This window comes from Saccopteryx leptura, chromosome X (genome assembly GCF_036850995.1).
Source record: "Saccopteryx leptura isolate mSacLep1 chromosome X, mSacLep1_pri_phased_curated, whole genome shotgun sequence".
Taxonomy (NCBI): Eukaryota; Metazoa; Chordata; class Mammalia; order Chiroptera; family Emballonuridae; genus Saccopteryx; species Saccopteryx leptura.
The window spans coordinates 98,992,655-99,008,261 of record NC_089516.1 but is presented as its reverse complement, the minus strand read 5'-3'; the positions used below and the strand labels follow the sequence as shown (position 1 = coordinate 99,008,261).

Here is a 15,607-nt window from a genome sequence, read left to right as displayed (position 1 = left end):
CATGTAAGGCAGCAACAGAATCTGTATAAACTGAAGCAGATGTGAATTAATTATATCCTGCTTCTGCAAAATAATAATAATAATCTCTCATTGCCAGATTTTCGCCTTCTTAAATGCCAACATGTCAACTTCTGAGTCAGAGAAATTAAGATGGATAAACAATGGCTGTAAATTAAAGAAAGAGGTGGGACAACGGGAAACCCAACACAGCTATTTGGTTCTCCCAAGCTCCTGGCAAAGCCCATTTTTCAGTATTTGTATTTCTTCAGCCACTATAGTTCATTCAAGATGACTCAAATTATGAATTGATATTAGTATGGAGACATTTATAAAACTGTCCAAAAAAGGTCTACCAGCAATCTCGAACCAGTCAGGTCCATAATCCTGAAAAAAACTATTTTTGTCTCCAGAGGTCACAGATCTCATCCCTCTGGACCTTTTGAACTCCTGCAGCTGGACTCCATTCGACTGCTCTTAATGTGGGTTATCCATATGTTCCACGCAGGTTGAAGCCTTCCTCTGCTCAAGTCTCATGACCTCCCAGAGGGAAAGAAACTCTTAGAAAATGTGTTTCCCACTAAGGGTGTACCTTCCACAATCTCCAGTATTCAAGGAACCCACTTCACTTGACAACTTATACAAGCTTTAACCCTTGCAAACTTTTGGAATCATCACTGTCCTTAACATCTTTAATCATCAGGCAAAGATGAGAGAATTAATGGGATACTCAAACCAGAAATTCCTAAACTTGCTGAAACTACTGTTCACAATATGTCCTTTGGGAAACATAAACACATGCCACACAAGACTGTAGCCAGTAAACCAATGTTTATTGGTGTACAATTTTCTGTTGATCCATTTTTTTTCATGCTAGTATGCCAGTTACAATAAGTCATTAATGTTTTATGCTCAAGTTTAACATTAATAAGGTAAAGAAGCTTAACCATATCCCAATTTAAGGGATTTGTTGGTCAAAACCTAGAGCCTGGTGACTGAGTATTTTGGAAGCATCACCAGAGGAAGACACCCGTAAGCCCCATTGGAAAATACCTTGTCATGTATTCCTGACTATTGACAATGCTACAAATATAGAAGGCACTGAGCCTTGAATACAGTTTGAAGTTAAAGAAGCCTTGACCTGACATATGCTGAAGACCTAGAAATCAGATTGACAAGAAGAGTAGTTGACTTTAATGGATACTACTTCCAACTAATGCTGAATCAAGACCTCATACTTCAACTACAACATAAAAACACTTTCTTCTTTTCTTTCTTTTCACTGGCATTGGCCTGGAAAGATAAAGCCATCATCTGTACTTTCCAGGCCATTGCTAAGTGGGGTAAACCTTCAGACTCAGGATTTGTCATAAAAAATTCCCATCTGAACATTGACAGTGCCACCTTAGTGGAAGTAGTTTACGCCTGAAAGAATTTATCTTTGTCAGTGGTAGTTATCATTCTCCTTGGGCCTATGAATGCCTAAAGGTTTAGTGTATAACCAGAAAATGATTTAGGTAACTATTCACAAAAGAAAGGAGATACCTTGTTGTTCAATTCTCCTGATTTTGCATTTTCTAGTTAGAAAGGAACAGATGGTTTTTCATGATTTAGAATTTGCTTCCTTTGGTACGTAAATACTGCCCTGTGCAGAAGTAAATACAAATGAGCCTATAATCAGGAACGTTTCTTAAGTTTTTGAAAATATTACATAATTTTCTGTTAATGCAATAGCATTCAGTAAAAATTCTTAGACTCTATAGCCTAAGTTGTTCTTTTTCTTTTTTCTTTTTTTTTAAGTGGAGGTTGGGGGTCAGACAGAGACAGATGAGAAATGTCAACTCATAATTGTGGTACCTTAGTTGTTCATTGATTACTTTCTAATATGTGCTTTTACCGAGGGGTTCCAGCTGAGCCAGTGACCCCTTGCTCCAGACAGCGACCACGGGTGATGTATATGATCCACGCTCAAGCTAGTGATCCCACGCTAAACCCGGATGAGCTCATGCTCAAGCTGGCACCTCGGTGTTTTGAACTTGGATCCTCAGCTTCCCAAGACAACACTCTATCCACTGTGCCACCACCTAGTCAGGTTAACCTAAGTTGTTCTTGACAAAAGTGTAGTCCTTGATTATCTTTTAGCTAAGCAAAGAGGTGTATGTACTGTGGCCAAGACCACCTGCCTTACCTGGATTAACACTTCCAAGGATGCTGAAACTCAGTTACATAAGATCATTGAGCAAGCCACTTGGTTTAAAAGGGTGACTCTTTCAATGGGATCTTTCTTTGATTGGTTTGGTGTTAGGAACTATGGTTCTGAAATGCACTCCAAACATTGGGAATGATCCTGTTTATAGTTATAAATAATCTCCTTAGTGCACTGTATTTTCAAAAGCTTTTCATATGTGTTAGTAGCCATTAACCACCAAGCAAATGATCTCACTAAGATTGGAATGCCAGAAGGGGACTGAAGAAAATGACCAACTTAAAGATTGTGAGACCAACGCTGTGATCTGAAAGAATCACAGGGATCAAGCAAAAGCATCTTGACCTGTGAATACGATAAAGAGAGCTAATGAAAGCTGCGAGAACTACAGAGTGGGAGTTGACAGTGGTGCTAATGCCTTAGATTTTGATCATATCTCTCAGTCAGGCTGATAGTTTGATCAAAAGAGAGGAATTATGAAAAAGAAAACCAGGCCCTGGCCGGTTAGCTCAGTGGTAGAGCATCGGCCTGGCGTGCAGAAGTCCCGGGTACGATTCCCAGCCAGGGCACACAGGTGAAGCGCCCATCTGCTTCTCCACCCCTCCCCCTCTCCTTCCTCTTTGTCTCTCTCTTCCCCTCCTGCAGCCGAGGCTCCATTGGAGCAAAGATGGCCCGGGCGCTGGGGATGGCTCCTTGGCCTCTGCCCCAAGCGCTAGAGTGGCTCTGGTCGCAACAGAGTGTTGTGACACTCCGGAGGGGCAGAGCATCGCCCCTGGTGGGCAGAGCATCGCCCCTGGTGGGCATGCCGGGTGGATCCTGGTCGGACGCATGCGGGAGTCTGTCTGACTGTCTCTCCCCGTTTCCAGCTTCGGAAAAAATACAAAAAAAAAAAAAAAAAAAAAAAAAAAGAAAACCATAGGCCTAAAATGGAGCCACTTGTGCTAAACCCATGAAACCACACTTAAGCTTAATACTTAACCTAATTGCAGCTTCAACCTTCTTCAGGAATCTAATCGTAGTCAGTCTGGAATTTTCTGTTAACTAACAATGAGGTAATATGTTATGTGGGTCCTTTCCATTCACCCCAACAAAGAAAATTGAGACAATTGGCCTAATCAGACCCTTTCCTTCCCTTAGGAAAGGTAATCTTGCAACAGTGATGAATTAAGGCATTAATCCACTATATCAATAGTGTTAAGAAGAAAATATAATATAGTCATCTCTGCATATGCAGGAAAAAAATTGACAAAAATTTAGTAGTGGCCCTGGCCCGTTGGCTCAGCGGTAGAGCGTCAGCCTGGCGTGCGGGGGACCAGGGTTCGATTCCCTGCCAGGGCACATAGGAGAAGCGCCCATTTGCTTCTCCACCCCCCTTCCTCTCTGTCTCTCTCTTCCCCTCCCGCAGCCAAGGCTCCATTGGAGCAAAGATGGCCCGGGCGCTGGGGATGGCTCCTTGGCCTCTGCCCCAGGCGCTAGAGTGGCTCTTGTCGGGGCAGAGCAACGCCCCAGAGGGGCAGAGCATCGCCCCTGGTGGGCAGAGCGTCGCCCCTGGTGGGCGTGCCGGGTGGATCCCGGTCGAGTGCATGCGGGAGTCTGTCTGACTGTCTCTCCCCGTTTCCAGCTTCAGAAAAATACACACACAAAAAAAATTAGTAGTCATTTTTGATTAAAACTCTCAGCAAACTAAGAATAAAAGTTTATTTCTTGACCTGATAAAGGGCATCCCTTAAATCCAGAGCTAACACAGATTTTCTCATCAGTAGCAGTCTTGACATTTTAGTTTAGATGATTCCTTGTTGCACAGACCAGGGAGTGGGGGTCCTGTGCATTATAGGACGTTTAGCAGCATCTCTAACCGCTACTTATTAGATGCCAGTAACAGCCCCCAACTAATAACCAAGAGTGCCCCCAGAGCTGCTGCGGCGCACAGGCAGTAGGCTCACGTGCGCCACTGGCTTTCTGCTGCAGTGATCTCCGTGGAGGCCTGACAGGACGCAGCGCCCAACTCCCCAGCAGTTAGGGGCATTGAAAAAGAGTGAACCCTCCGCAGCAGTGCCATGTTGAAATGTTATTCTGAGGCAAGTATTTAGCATTAGCTGGTAGTGGGGAAAAGCCACAATACTCTCTCAAAAAATGATGACCTGGGCTGACTTGAAAAAGAAGACAGTTACTGAAGTAGAATTTTCTACACAAGTCAAGGTGGTTAAATTTTGGCGACAAAGAATTGTGGTTGTTTGGGACTCTATGATTAAGGTGCTTATTTATTTATTTATTTATTTATTTATTTTTATTTTTGTATTTTGCTGAAGTGAAATCCAGTGAGGCAGACAGACTCCTGCATGCACCTGACTGGAATCCACTTGGCAAGCCCACTAGGGGGCGATGCTCTGCCCATTTGGGGCATTGCTCCATTGCCATTCTAGCGCCTGAGGTGGAGGCCGTGGAGCCACCCTCCGCTCCTGGGCCAACTTTGCTCCAGTGGAGCCTTGGTTACAGGAGGAGAAGAGATAGAGAGAAAGGAGAAGGGGAAGGGTGGAGAAGCAGATGGGTGCTTCTGTGTACCCTGACCAGGAATTGAATCCGGGACCTCCACACATCGGGGCAGTGCTCTACCATGAAGCCAACTGGGTAGGGCCATGGTTAAGGTGTTTACATTCACACACAATCTCCACCAACTGCACAACTTTAATCCTCAAGGCCTCTGTGCCCTGTGCCCAAATAGCAACACCTCCCTCCTAGCCTTCCCGGGCACACACAGGCCACCTGCAGCTCGTGAAACTGACCAGCACTGAGAAGCACCCGTGGACATCCTTGCTCACAAAGGTTTTCTGACCTGCATTGCTCTCAACCTGCAGGGAACAGGAATTGCACCATGTCTGAAAAAGCGACTTTTATAAGAATATTTGATATTCATCAGGGCATTTATGTAATCCAGGAGCTATGAAGAGGATCTCAAGCAGCTGATATTTATTGTATTAACATCAATAAGAAAGCATACTATCTACATGTCCAAGTGACCATGGCACAGTGCACATTTTTGCTGTTGAAAATCCAAGAAGAGCCCAACATGGCAGTGCGCGCCTGTAGCCTCAGCTACTAGGGAATCTGAGGCGGGAGGACGGCTTGAGCCCAGGAATTCTGGGTTGTAGTGCACTATGCCGATCGGGTGTCTGCACTAAGTTCAGCATCAATATGGTGACCTCTCGGGAGCAGAGGACTACCAGGTTGCCTAAGGAGGGGTGAACAGGCCCAGGTCGGAAAATCCAAAACGAGCTCTGGTTGGTTGGCTCAGTCATAGAGAATCCACCGGCATGTGGTGGAAGGCTCAGGTTTCATTCCTATCAGGGCACACAGGAGAAGTGATCTTTTGCTTCATTCTAACCCCCCCCCCCTGCCTTCTCTCTCTCTTCCCCTCCTGCAGCCAAGACTAGATTGATTAGAGCACATTGGCCCCAGGCGCTGAGATGGCTCTGTGGAGCCTCAGGCTTAGGAACTAAAAATAGCTTGATTGCAGCATCAGCCCTAGATGGGGGTTGCCCCTTGGGTCAGGGCTCATGTGGAAGTCTATCTCCCCTCCTCCCACTTAAATTTAAAATAAAATCTTAAAAGAAATAAACAGTCTAGTTTGGCATCAGCCAGTTTTCTTTCAAAAATTTTCAGCTCCAAGTGGAGTTTTTCCAAGTTTCATGTTCCCTCGAGCTCTCCATACATTTGTACCTTTGGAACAAAACCAAATGCTGTCATTGCATTTTGTGCAGAGAGAAGCTACTACAAATTCTTGTTCAACCTCAAAGGGGAGTGCATCCCGGATGTCTATGCTGTTTCTGGAAGTTACCAATAGAATAATACCAGCAGCTTGCTTTTGAAATGGGGAAATGAAGTTTCTCCCATTGAAATATGAAAAAAAGAGACATAGCTGTGTTAGAGAACACAGGTGGGCATTGCCCTTGTTTGTCCTGAATCATGGTCTTTGTGCCTGTTGCAACCCTGTGGCTTGATTGTGTATAAGCACATGCTGGCGTCCTGCCTTTCTGTTGGAACTGTTGGAACTGATGCAAAGGTAAGTCCTGCCCAGTTAGTAGGGCATTTTGTGCATGGCCTGGGATCTCCTGGTGGAACCCCCAGTGAAAAATGAGTTTTACTATTGGGTACAGGAAATGGAGTAATGCATAGACTTTAAAAATTAGTCATAGAAGAAAGCATCACCTAATTGATATGAAGTAAAACATTTGACATCCAACAAAGTGGAGTGGGATGCTTAGCCTGCCATTTCCATTTCCCTGTCTCATCAACTTTTTCTCTCACCAACATTTATAAGAACTGAATTTTGAGAGTGAAAAGCACATAACAATTTTTTAAACATTAGGTAACTAAAATAAGTTATGGGTTCAATGTTGTCAGTACTACTTGAAATCTATATTTAATTTTCTTAATTTCCCTTTAAAGAAACCTAATTTAAGCCCTGGCTGGTTGGCTCAGTGGTAGAACATCGGCCTGGCATGCAGGAGTCCCAGGTTCGATTCCCGGCCAGGGCACACAGGAGAAGTGCCCATCTGCTTCTCCACCCCACCCCTCTCCTTCCTCTCTGTCTCTCTCTTCCCCTCCCACAGCCAAGGCTCCATTGGAGCAAAAGTTGGCCCAGGTGCTGAGGATGGCTCTATGGCCTCTGCCTCAGGTGCTAGAATGGCTCCGGTTGCAAGAGAGCAACGCCCCAGATGGGCAGAGCATCGCCCCCTGGTGGATCCCAGTCTGTCTGACTGCCTCGCCATTTCCAACTTCAGAAAGAAAAAAAAAAAGAAACCTAATTTATGGTTTTGATTTCAGGTTGCAAACATTAAAAATCTGCAGCAGCAAGTTCTCGGTTTTGCCAGTTATTTTGCTGCCATGTAATCAACTAACTTTGTATGTGGTTTAAATGTAAAATATGCATGTTCCTTGTATACATATTTAATCATGAAATTTAATTTTGCACTTATTTTTAATATTTATTTTAAATAAAATGATTAATTTTGTTGTAAAAAAAATAGAAGACCTCCAGATATTGTCAGCCGTTTCGTGCATGCAAAGATTCCTCACCCATTGAGAACCACTATAAGTAATATCACATTTAATGGTAACAGACTAAATGATTTCCTCCTAGGAACAGAAACATGGCAGGAATCACTTGATCTCACTATTTTTCTGTGACTGCTTCTATTGAATACTGTGTCGGAGCTCCTACCCAGGACAGCAAGGCAAGAAATACAACAAATAGGCATATAAAATGGAAAAAGAAACACAAAATTGTCTCTTTTAAAAGACACCATAATTGGGACAATATAGAAAATTCTGAAGAACCTATAAAAAGCTACTATTAGAAATAACAAAACTGGTATACTAAAATGTATAGGACATAGCTAAGAAAAATTAAAATACAATAGACATGTATAATAAGATTCAATTATTGTCACTTGATCGATAAATTAAGTGCAATCCCAATCAAAATCCTAGCAAAATTTTCAGAAATTTAAAGTTGTTTCCAAAATTTTTATGGAAACACAATAAAGTTAAAATGGTTAAAACAAACTTGCACTACCTGATTTCAAACCTTATTATAAAGCTACAGTGGATCAAGACAGTTTCATAGTGGCATAAGGATAGAGAAATAGATCAACAAAACAGAATAGAGGGTCCAGAAATTGATTTATACTTATAAGGTCAATTGACTTGCAACCAAAGTGAAATGATAACTCAATAGGGAAAGGAGACCCTGGCTGGTTGGCTCAGTGGATAGAGCGTCATCCCAGCGTTCAGGACATCCCGGGTTTAATCCCTAGTCAGGGTATACATGAGAAGCTACCAGCTGCTTCTCTTCCCTTCACTCTTCCACTTCTCTCTATTCACCTTTCACAGCCAGTGGCTCAATTGGTTTGGGAATCAGCCCTGGGCAATGAGGATAGCACAGTTGATTTCAGCGTCGACCCAAGACAAGAAGGAGTTGCCAGGTGGATCTCGTTTGGGACGCATGAGGGAGTCTGTCTATCTCCCCTCCGCTCACTTAAAAAATAAAATAGGGAAAGGATTTTTTTCCCAAAAAAAAAAAACACTGAAAGAACTATTCACATTTTTTTTTAAGTTGGGCATCAGTAAAAATGGTGGAGTACTAAGTTCTAAGCATGTGTTGCTTCACAGAAACATCAAAAAGTTAAGCAGGAACTGTCAGAACTAAATTTGCCTAAACTCTGGAAAACAATCAAGGTTTACAAACATAACACAAATACTGAATCAAGAAAAGCACAACTTAAAAATGATAGAAATCATCTGTACAATTTTGCTAGTCCTCACCCAACTGCCTCCCCAGCTCAGTGGGAGTCTTTAAGAAGGCAGCCACATTCACAGTGCAGGACTCTTTTCCCTGTTTCCAGAAGAAGTGGAACAGATTTTGATCACAAAGAGTTGTCTGTTTCAATATGTCTGGGGGTTACCAGAAAAACTGATGCAAGGCACTTATCTTTGTTTCACCTAACTTGGAAAAGACCCAGGACAGAAGAGCTGTGGCCATTGTGGGAAAACACTGCAAGGTTAATGAAAAACCAGAAAAATCCTGGGGCAAAAGATTATAGGTGAGACATATGGATAGAGTGCCAAAGCCTTGGAGGATAAAAAGTGGGAAAGAATTTCTTTGGATAAATAATACATTGGAAAGTGTGCACATATACAAAGGAATTTAAAATTTTAAGCATTTGCCCATGCTTACAAAAGACTTGAGAAAATCTTAAGTTTCACCCTAGCTGATCTCCAGCCACAGAATAAGCAGGAAGTGAAAGCTAAAGCAGAGTTACAAACAGCCTAGCTAGCCTGACCAGGCAGTGACTCAGTGGATAGAGTGTCAGCTTAGGATGCTGAGGACCCAGGTTCAAAACCCCAAGATTGCCAGCTTGAGCACAGGGTTGCCAGCTTGAGTGTGGAATCATAGAAATGACTCCATGGTCACTGGGTTGAGACCAAAGGTCATTGGCTTGATCAAGAGGTCACTGGCTCGGTTGGAGTCCCCGGATCAAGGCACATATGAGGAAGCAATCTATGAACAATTAAGGTACTGCAACTATGAGTTGTCGCTTCTCATCTCTCTCCCTTCCTGTCTATTTTTCCCTGTCTAGCCCCCTCTATCTCCCTCTCATGTGCATGTGCACAAAAAAACAAAAAACAAAATGGCCTAGCTACCTGTTAAAGAAGCACCACTACACAGAGACAATGCACAAAGTAAGAGAGAAAATTTTCTTCTTCTTCTTTCTTTGTGCTCATTTTTACTTTTGTTTTTATTGGAAGAAATCATCACTGATTAAGTCTAGACATACGTCTAATTAGACAAGGACTTTAAAACAACTGTCTTGGTTAACCAGTGTCACCCAATAAATTCAATAAAAAGGTAAAAAATGCAAAAAACTATGTTGAGTATGATCAAAGAACTAAAGAAAACCATTGACCACAAACTAAAGGAAACCAGAAAAACAATATGTGGACAAAAGAAGAACATCAACAAAGACAAAGAAATTATAAAAATGAGCAAATAAAAATCTAGAGCTAAAAAGCACATATAAAGAGGAATTCAACATCATATATCAGCAGGTAGAGAAAAGAAGCAGTGAAATTTAAGAAAGGGCATTGAAATTATTAAGTCTGTGCAGCAGAAAGAAAAAGGATAAAAATTAGTATATCTTAAGGAACCTGTGGGACCACCACCATGCAAACCAACATACACATTTCAGAATTATCAGAAGATGAAATAAAGAATCAGAAAGGATATTTGAAGAAAGAGTAGCATGAAAGATCACAAATTGGATTATACATGAATTTACACATTCAAGAAATTCAGTGAATACCAGTCAGGATAACATCAAAATGAGTCACTACAAATTTTATTCAAACTGTCAACAAAGACAAAAAGAGAATCTTCAAAACTGCAAGAAAGAGGCAAATCATCACAAACAAGGGATTTTAAACAAAGTAATAGCTGATGTCTCATCAGAAACCATGGAAACCAGAAGGCAGTGGGATTACATAGTTAAGGTATTGAAACTAAAACAAAACAAAAAACCCCTGAAGACAAAGAATTCTGTACCTGGCAAAAACTGTCCTTCAAAAACGAAGTAAAATTAAGACACACTTAGATGAGCATAATCTGAAGATATTCATTACCAGTAGACCTGCTGTACAAGAAATGTTAAAAGTACAGTGTGTCCATAAAGTAATGGTGCACCTTTGACCGATCACAGGAAAGCAACAAAAGGCGATAGAAATGTGAAATCTGCACCAAATAATAGGAAAACTCTCTCAGTTTCATACCTATTCAGTGCAGTTTGATATGGGCTCCATTTGTTGCCCTACACACATCCAAACGATAGTGAAGTTCTTGCCACACACGGGTAAGGACGTCTGGTGTAACAGAGTGAATAACATCTGTGATTCTCTGTTTTAAGTAGTTAATGTCATTGATACGTTCAATGTACATATGTTGCTTCACATAACCCCAAAAATAATAGTCTAAGGGTGTCAGATCCGGGCATCATGGTGGCCATGGCTTGACAGAACCCCTGCCTATCCACCGCCGGGGGAATGTTCTACCCAGAAATTCACAAACAATAGTGGTGTAGCGTGGAGGAGCATTGTTCTGTTGAAAGATGACACCTTCTGCAAATTGTGGCACTGCATACAATTCCAACATGTCAAGATAGGACTTTGCCGTCACAGACTGCTCCGTGAAAAAAAATGGGCCTATCACCTTATCATGCATCAGGCCACACCAAATGTTCACTGTAGGGGTGTTACGTTCGTACTCAATGTAGGCATGAGGATATTCAGCAGCCCATATTCGGACGTTATGGCGATGAACATGTCCACAGATATGGAAGGTCGCCTTATTGCTAAACACAATCTTTTGCAAAAATCTTGCATCATTGTCGATCTCATGAAGCATATCTGTAGCAAACGCGCATCGTGTAGGTCTATCCGCCAGTTTGATAGCGTGCAACAGCCGCAATTTGTACCCCATAAAACAGAGACATTTCTTTAACACCTTATGAACTTTAGTCTTGCTTAGGTGTAATTGTCGAGCACATGCATGCACAGATTTTTTAGGGCTCCTTAGGTCGCTACCCCGTATAGCCTCAACAGACTCGTCACTGACTGATGGCCTACCAGAACGAGGTTTCTCCACCAAACTGCCAGTTTCCTTCAACTGCTTATCCCACCAGGTAATGTTATTACTATGTGGTGGCGCTTCGTTATAAACGCGCGGATGTTCACGTTGCACTTTGGTCACGGATTCGAATTTAGTGAGCCACAGAACACACTGAACTTTCCTCTGTACCATCCACATCTCGACTGGCATGGCCGTGGGCTGCTCTGCTGTTTACACATGCGCACATGCTGCCACCTCATCCTACAGAAACTGGGAGGCTTTTCCTTTTATTTGGTGCAGGTTTCACATTTCTATCATCTTTTGTTGCTTTCCTGTGACCATCAAAAGTGCACCATGACTTTACGGACACACTGTACTTCTTCAGAATGGAATGAAAGGACACTGGACAGTAACTCGGAGCCTTTTGAAGAAACCAACAGCTCTGGTAAAGATAGCTATATTGGTACATATAAAATCCAGTATATTGTATTTTTATTTTGTAATACTTTATTTCCTGTACAATTTTTAAAAAAATACTAAAAACATAATATAAATATATGTTAAAGAGCATGCTTTATAAAGATGTAACTCATGCAAACAATATGGTATTAATTTAAATCAGACTGTGGCCCTGGCTGGTGGCTCAGTGGATAGAGTGTCAGTCCAGTGTATGGATGTCCTGGGTTTGATTCTTAGTCATGGCACATAGGAGAAGCGACCATCTGCTCCTATCTGCTTCTTTCCTCCACCCTCTCCCCTTTCTCTTCCTGTTCCCCTCCAGCAGCCAGCAGCTCGATTGCTTGGAGCATGGCCCTGGACACTGAGGATGACCCCTTTGGAGAGCATCAGCCTCAGGTTCTTAAAATAGCTTGGTACTTGAGCATCAACCCAAAATAGGGTTGCCGGGTGAATTCTGGTAAGGGTACATGTGGGACTCTGCCTCAATATCTCCCCTTCTCTCACCTAAAAAGATAAATAAATAAAAATAAATCAAATTGTTATAGACCCTACCGCTTAGCTCAGTTAGTTAAAAACATCATACTGAAAAGACAAGGTTGTGGGTTCAATCTCCAGTCAGAGCATACACAGGGAGCAACCAAATGAATGCACAGCTGAGTAGAACAACAAATGAATGTTTCCCTTTCTCCTCCCCCCTCTCTTTTTCTGTCAGTATCTATCAATAAACAAATAAAAAAGTTAATCTCTTGGCTGGGTAGCTCTGTTGGTTGGAGTACCATCCCAGAGCAAGGAGGTTTCTTGTTCGATTGCCCAGTAAGAGCACATACAGGAGCAGATTGATGTTCCTGTCTCTCTCTCCCTGCCTATCTAAAATAAAAAATAAATCAGATTGCTATAAATTTTCTTAAATTTTAGGAACAGTGATTCCCATGGTAACCACTAAAGAAATATGGAAAAGAAATACATAAAAGAAAATGAAGAGGGATCAAAATGGTAAAATGCCAAAAAAAAATCAATTATACACAAAAAGAGATTATTGGAGAAAATAAGGGGCAAAAACTGTATAATACATACAGAAAATAAAGAGCTAAGTGGCAGAAGTCCTTTTTAAGTAATTATTTTTTATTATTTATTTATTTTGACAATTAAATGTAGCAGACTGACATTGGTCAACCAGAGTACACAGATTTAGAGAAAACAACTCCACATCATTTGGACAGTTGATTATGCTGTATACTCATCACCCAAAGTCAAATCATCCTCTGTCACCCTATTTCATTTCTCTTTAAGCCCCTCCTTCTTTCCTCTCCCCCTGGTAACCACTACACCTTTATCTATGTCCAGCAGACATCCCCAAACTATGGTCCACAGGCCGCATATGGCCCCCTGAGGCTATGTATCCAGCCCCTGCCGCACTTCCAGAAGGGGCACCTCTTTCTTTAGTGGTCAGTGAGAGGAGCGCTGTATGTGGCGGCCCTCCAATGGTCTGAGGGACAGTGAACTGGCCCCCTGTGTAAAAAGTTTGGGGACCATGAGTCTCAATTTTGTGTCCTACCTATGTATGGAATCATCAAGTTCTTAGCTTTTTCTGATTTACTTATTTCACTCAGTATAATGTTATCAAGGACCATTGATGTTGTCGTAAATGACACTATGTCATCATTTCTCATGGCTGAGTAGTATTCCATTGTATATATGGTCTATCAGGGGTCTCAAACTCAACTCAGCATGTGGGACGCAGAGCAAGATCACAGCCGTTCGGCGGGCCGCTCTAGGTCTACAAAAGGCAACTGTTACGCAACACTTTTCAGTGTCACAAAACGACCAGAAACTGTAGTTCGTGGATTAGTCTGCGGGACGCAAAAAATTGTTCGGCGGGCTACATGCAGCCCGCGGGCCACGACTTTGAGACCTCTGGTCTAGATCTTCTTTATCCAATCCTCTATTGAAGGGCATTTCAGCTGTTTTCATATCTTGGCCACTGTGAACAATGCTGCAATGAACATGGGGGTGCATGTGTCTTTATGTACCCATGTTTTCAAATTTTGGGGGGTATATACCCAGTAGAGGGATTGCTAGATCATATGGTAGTTCTATTCTTAATATTTTGAGGAACCACCATTCTTTTCCCATAATGGTTGTACTAATTTGCATTCCCACCAACAGTGAATGAGGGCTCCTTTTTCTCCACAGCCTCTCCAGCACTTGTTATTTTTTAAAGACTTTATTTATTCATTATAGAGAGGGGAAAGAGAGAGAGAGAGAGAGAGAGAGAGAGAGAGAGAGAAGGGGGGAGGAGCAGGTAGCATCAACTCCCATATATGCCTTGACCAGGCAAGCCCAGGGTTCTGAACTGGCAACCTCAGTGTTTCCAGGTCGATGCCCCATCCATTGTGCCACCACAGATCAGGCCAGCACTTGTTATTACCTGTATTATTGAGTTGCTAATCTAATAGGTGTGAGGTAGTATCTCATTGTCGTTTTGATTTGCATTTATCTATTATTTTAAATGAAAACAGATTAAACCCTCCAGTAAAAAGGCAGAGATTAGTAGAAAGGATAAGAAATCATGGATACAATAATTTGTTCTCTACAAGAGACTCACATTAATCCAAAGATACAAATAGATTGAAGGGTAAACAGAAGAGAAAGACAGCCCAGGCAAATAATGACCAAAAGAGATCTGGGGTGGTGGTTATAATAATACCTTACAAACTAGGCTTTAAGGCAAAACAATCATAAGGGGCAAAGAAGGGTATTATATATTTTAAAAGGATGAATTCATTAATTGTAGGACAATGGCTGGGAATTAGACTGTTGTCCTGAGACAAGTGTTTGTTGCAGACTTTGGAATGCCAAGTCCTGTGGGGGCAGACGCTGCCCCTTCAAGCACTGATAAGATTGTTTAAAGGAAACAGCTGATCCCTATGGCCTTTTCCCTACATACCTGAAAGATATTAGTTAATCACCCTTCTCTGCACCTGAACCCAGGCTCTACTAATTTACTTGATGAGCAAAGAAACAAATAAAGACTATGAGGCTGCAGGGATCTGGGCTCTCAGTCCTAGAGGCTGGGAGTCCGCTGTATCCATCTTTTCTGTATATTGTGTCTTGTGTGTTTTTTCTTAAGTCCTACAGTGCCTTCCTTTCATGCACACCTATTGCTGTGCTGGTCTTGGCAATTAATAATTTGCAATAATTATAAATATAAACACGCACAACAAGCAACATATCTTCAAATATAGGAAGAAAATATTGACCACACTGAAGAGATAACTAAAGAGTTGTGCAATAATAGTTGGAGACTTCAACAGTCAACTTTCTATACAGATCAGATATCTAGAACAAAGATTAATAAAGAAATACAGGTCTTGAACAACACCATAATCCTAAATTGTAAAGACATAAATAGAACACTCTGTTCACGAGGGTAATACACATACTTCTCAACTACACATAGAACATTCTTTAAGAAACAACATATGTTAGGCCAGAAAAAAAGTCTCAATAAATATAAAAAGACTGAAATCATACACATATCATCCCCAATCACAATGGAATGAAGCTAAAAATCAATAAAAGGAGAAAAACTAACTAACTAAATAAATGGAAATTAAATAATATACTGTTAAACAACCAATAAGTCAAAGAATAAACTGCAAAGAAAATTAGAAAACATAGATGAAAACAGAACATATCAAAACTTATGAGATGCAATAAAGTCAGTGGTAAAAGGGAAATTTATAGCAGTAACTGCCTACCTTAAAAAGAGGGAAAAGATTTTT

The 15,607-nt window shown here is 41.5% G+C and overlaps 1 protein-coding gene and 1 pseudogene across 1 annotated transcript in view; one reads left to right on the top strand and one right to left on the bottom strand.

The window, feature by feature from the left end:
• Positions 1-15,607, bottom strand: part of COL4A5 (collagen type IV alpha 5 chain) — a 244,253-nt gene that overhangs the window by 197,854 nt on the left and 30,792 nt on the right. The gene's annotated exons all lie outside the window — the stretch shown is intronic.
• LOC136385988 (WD repeat domain phosphoinositide-interacting protein 3-like) lies at positions 1,949-6,044 on the top strand (annotated as a pseudogene).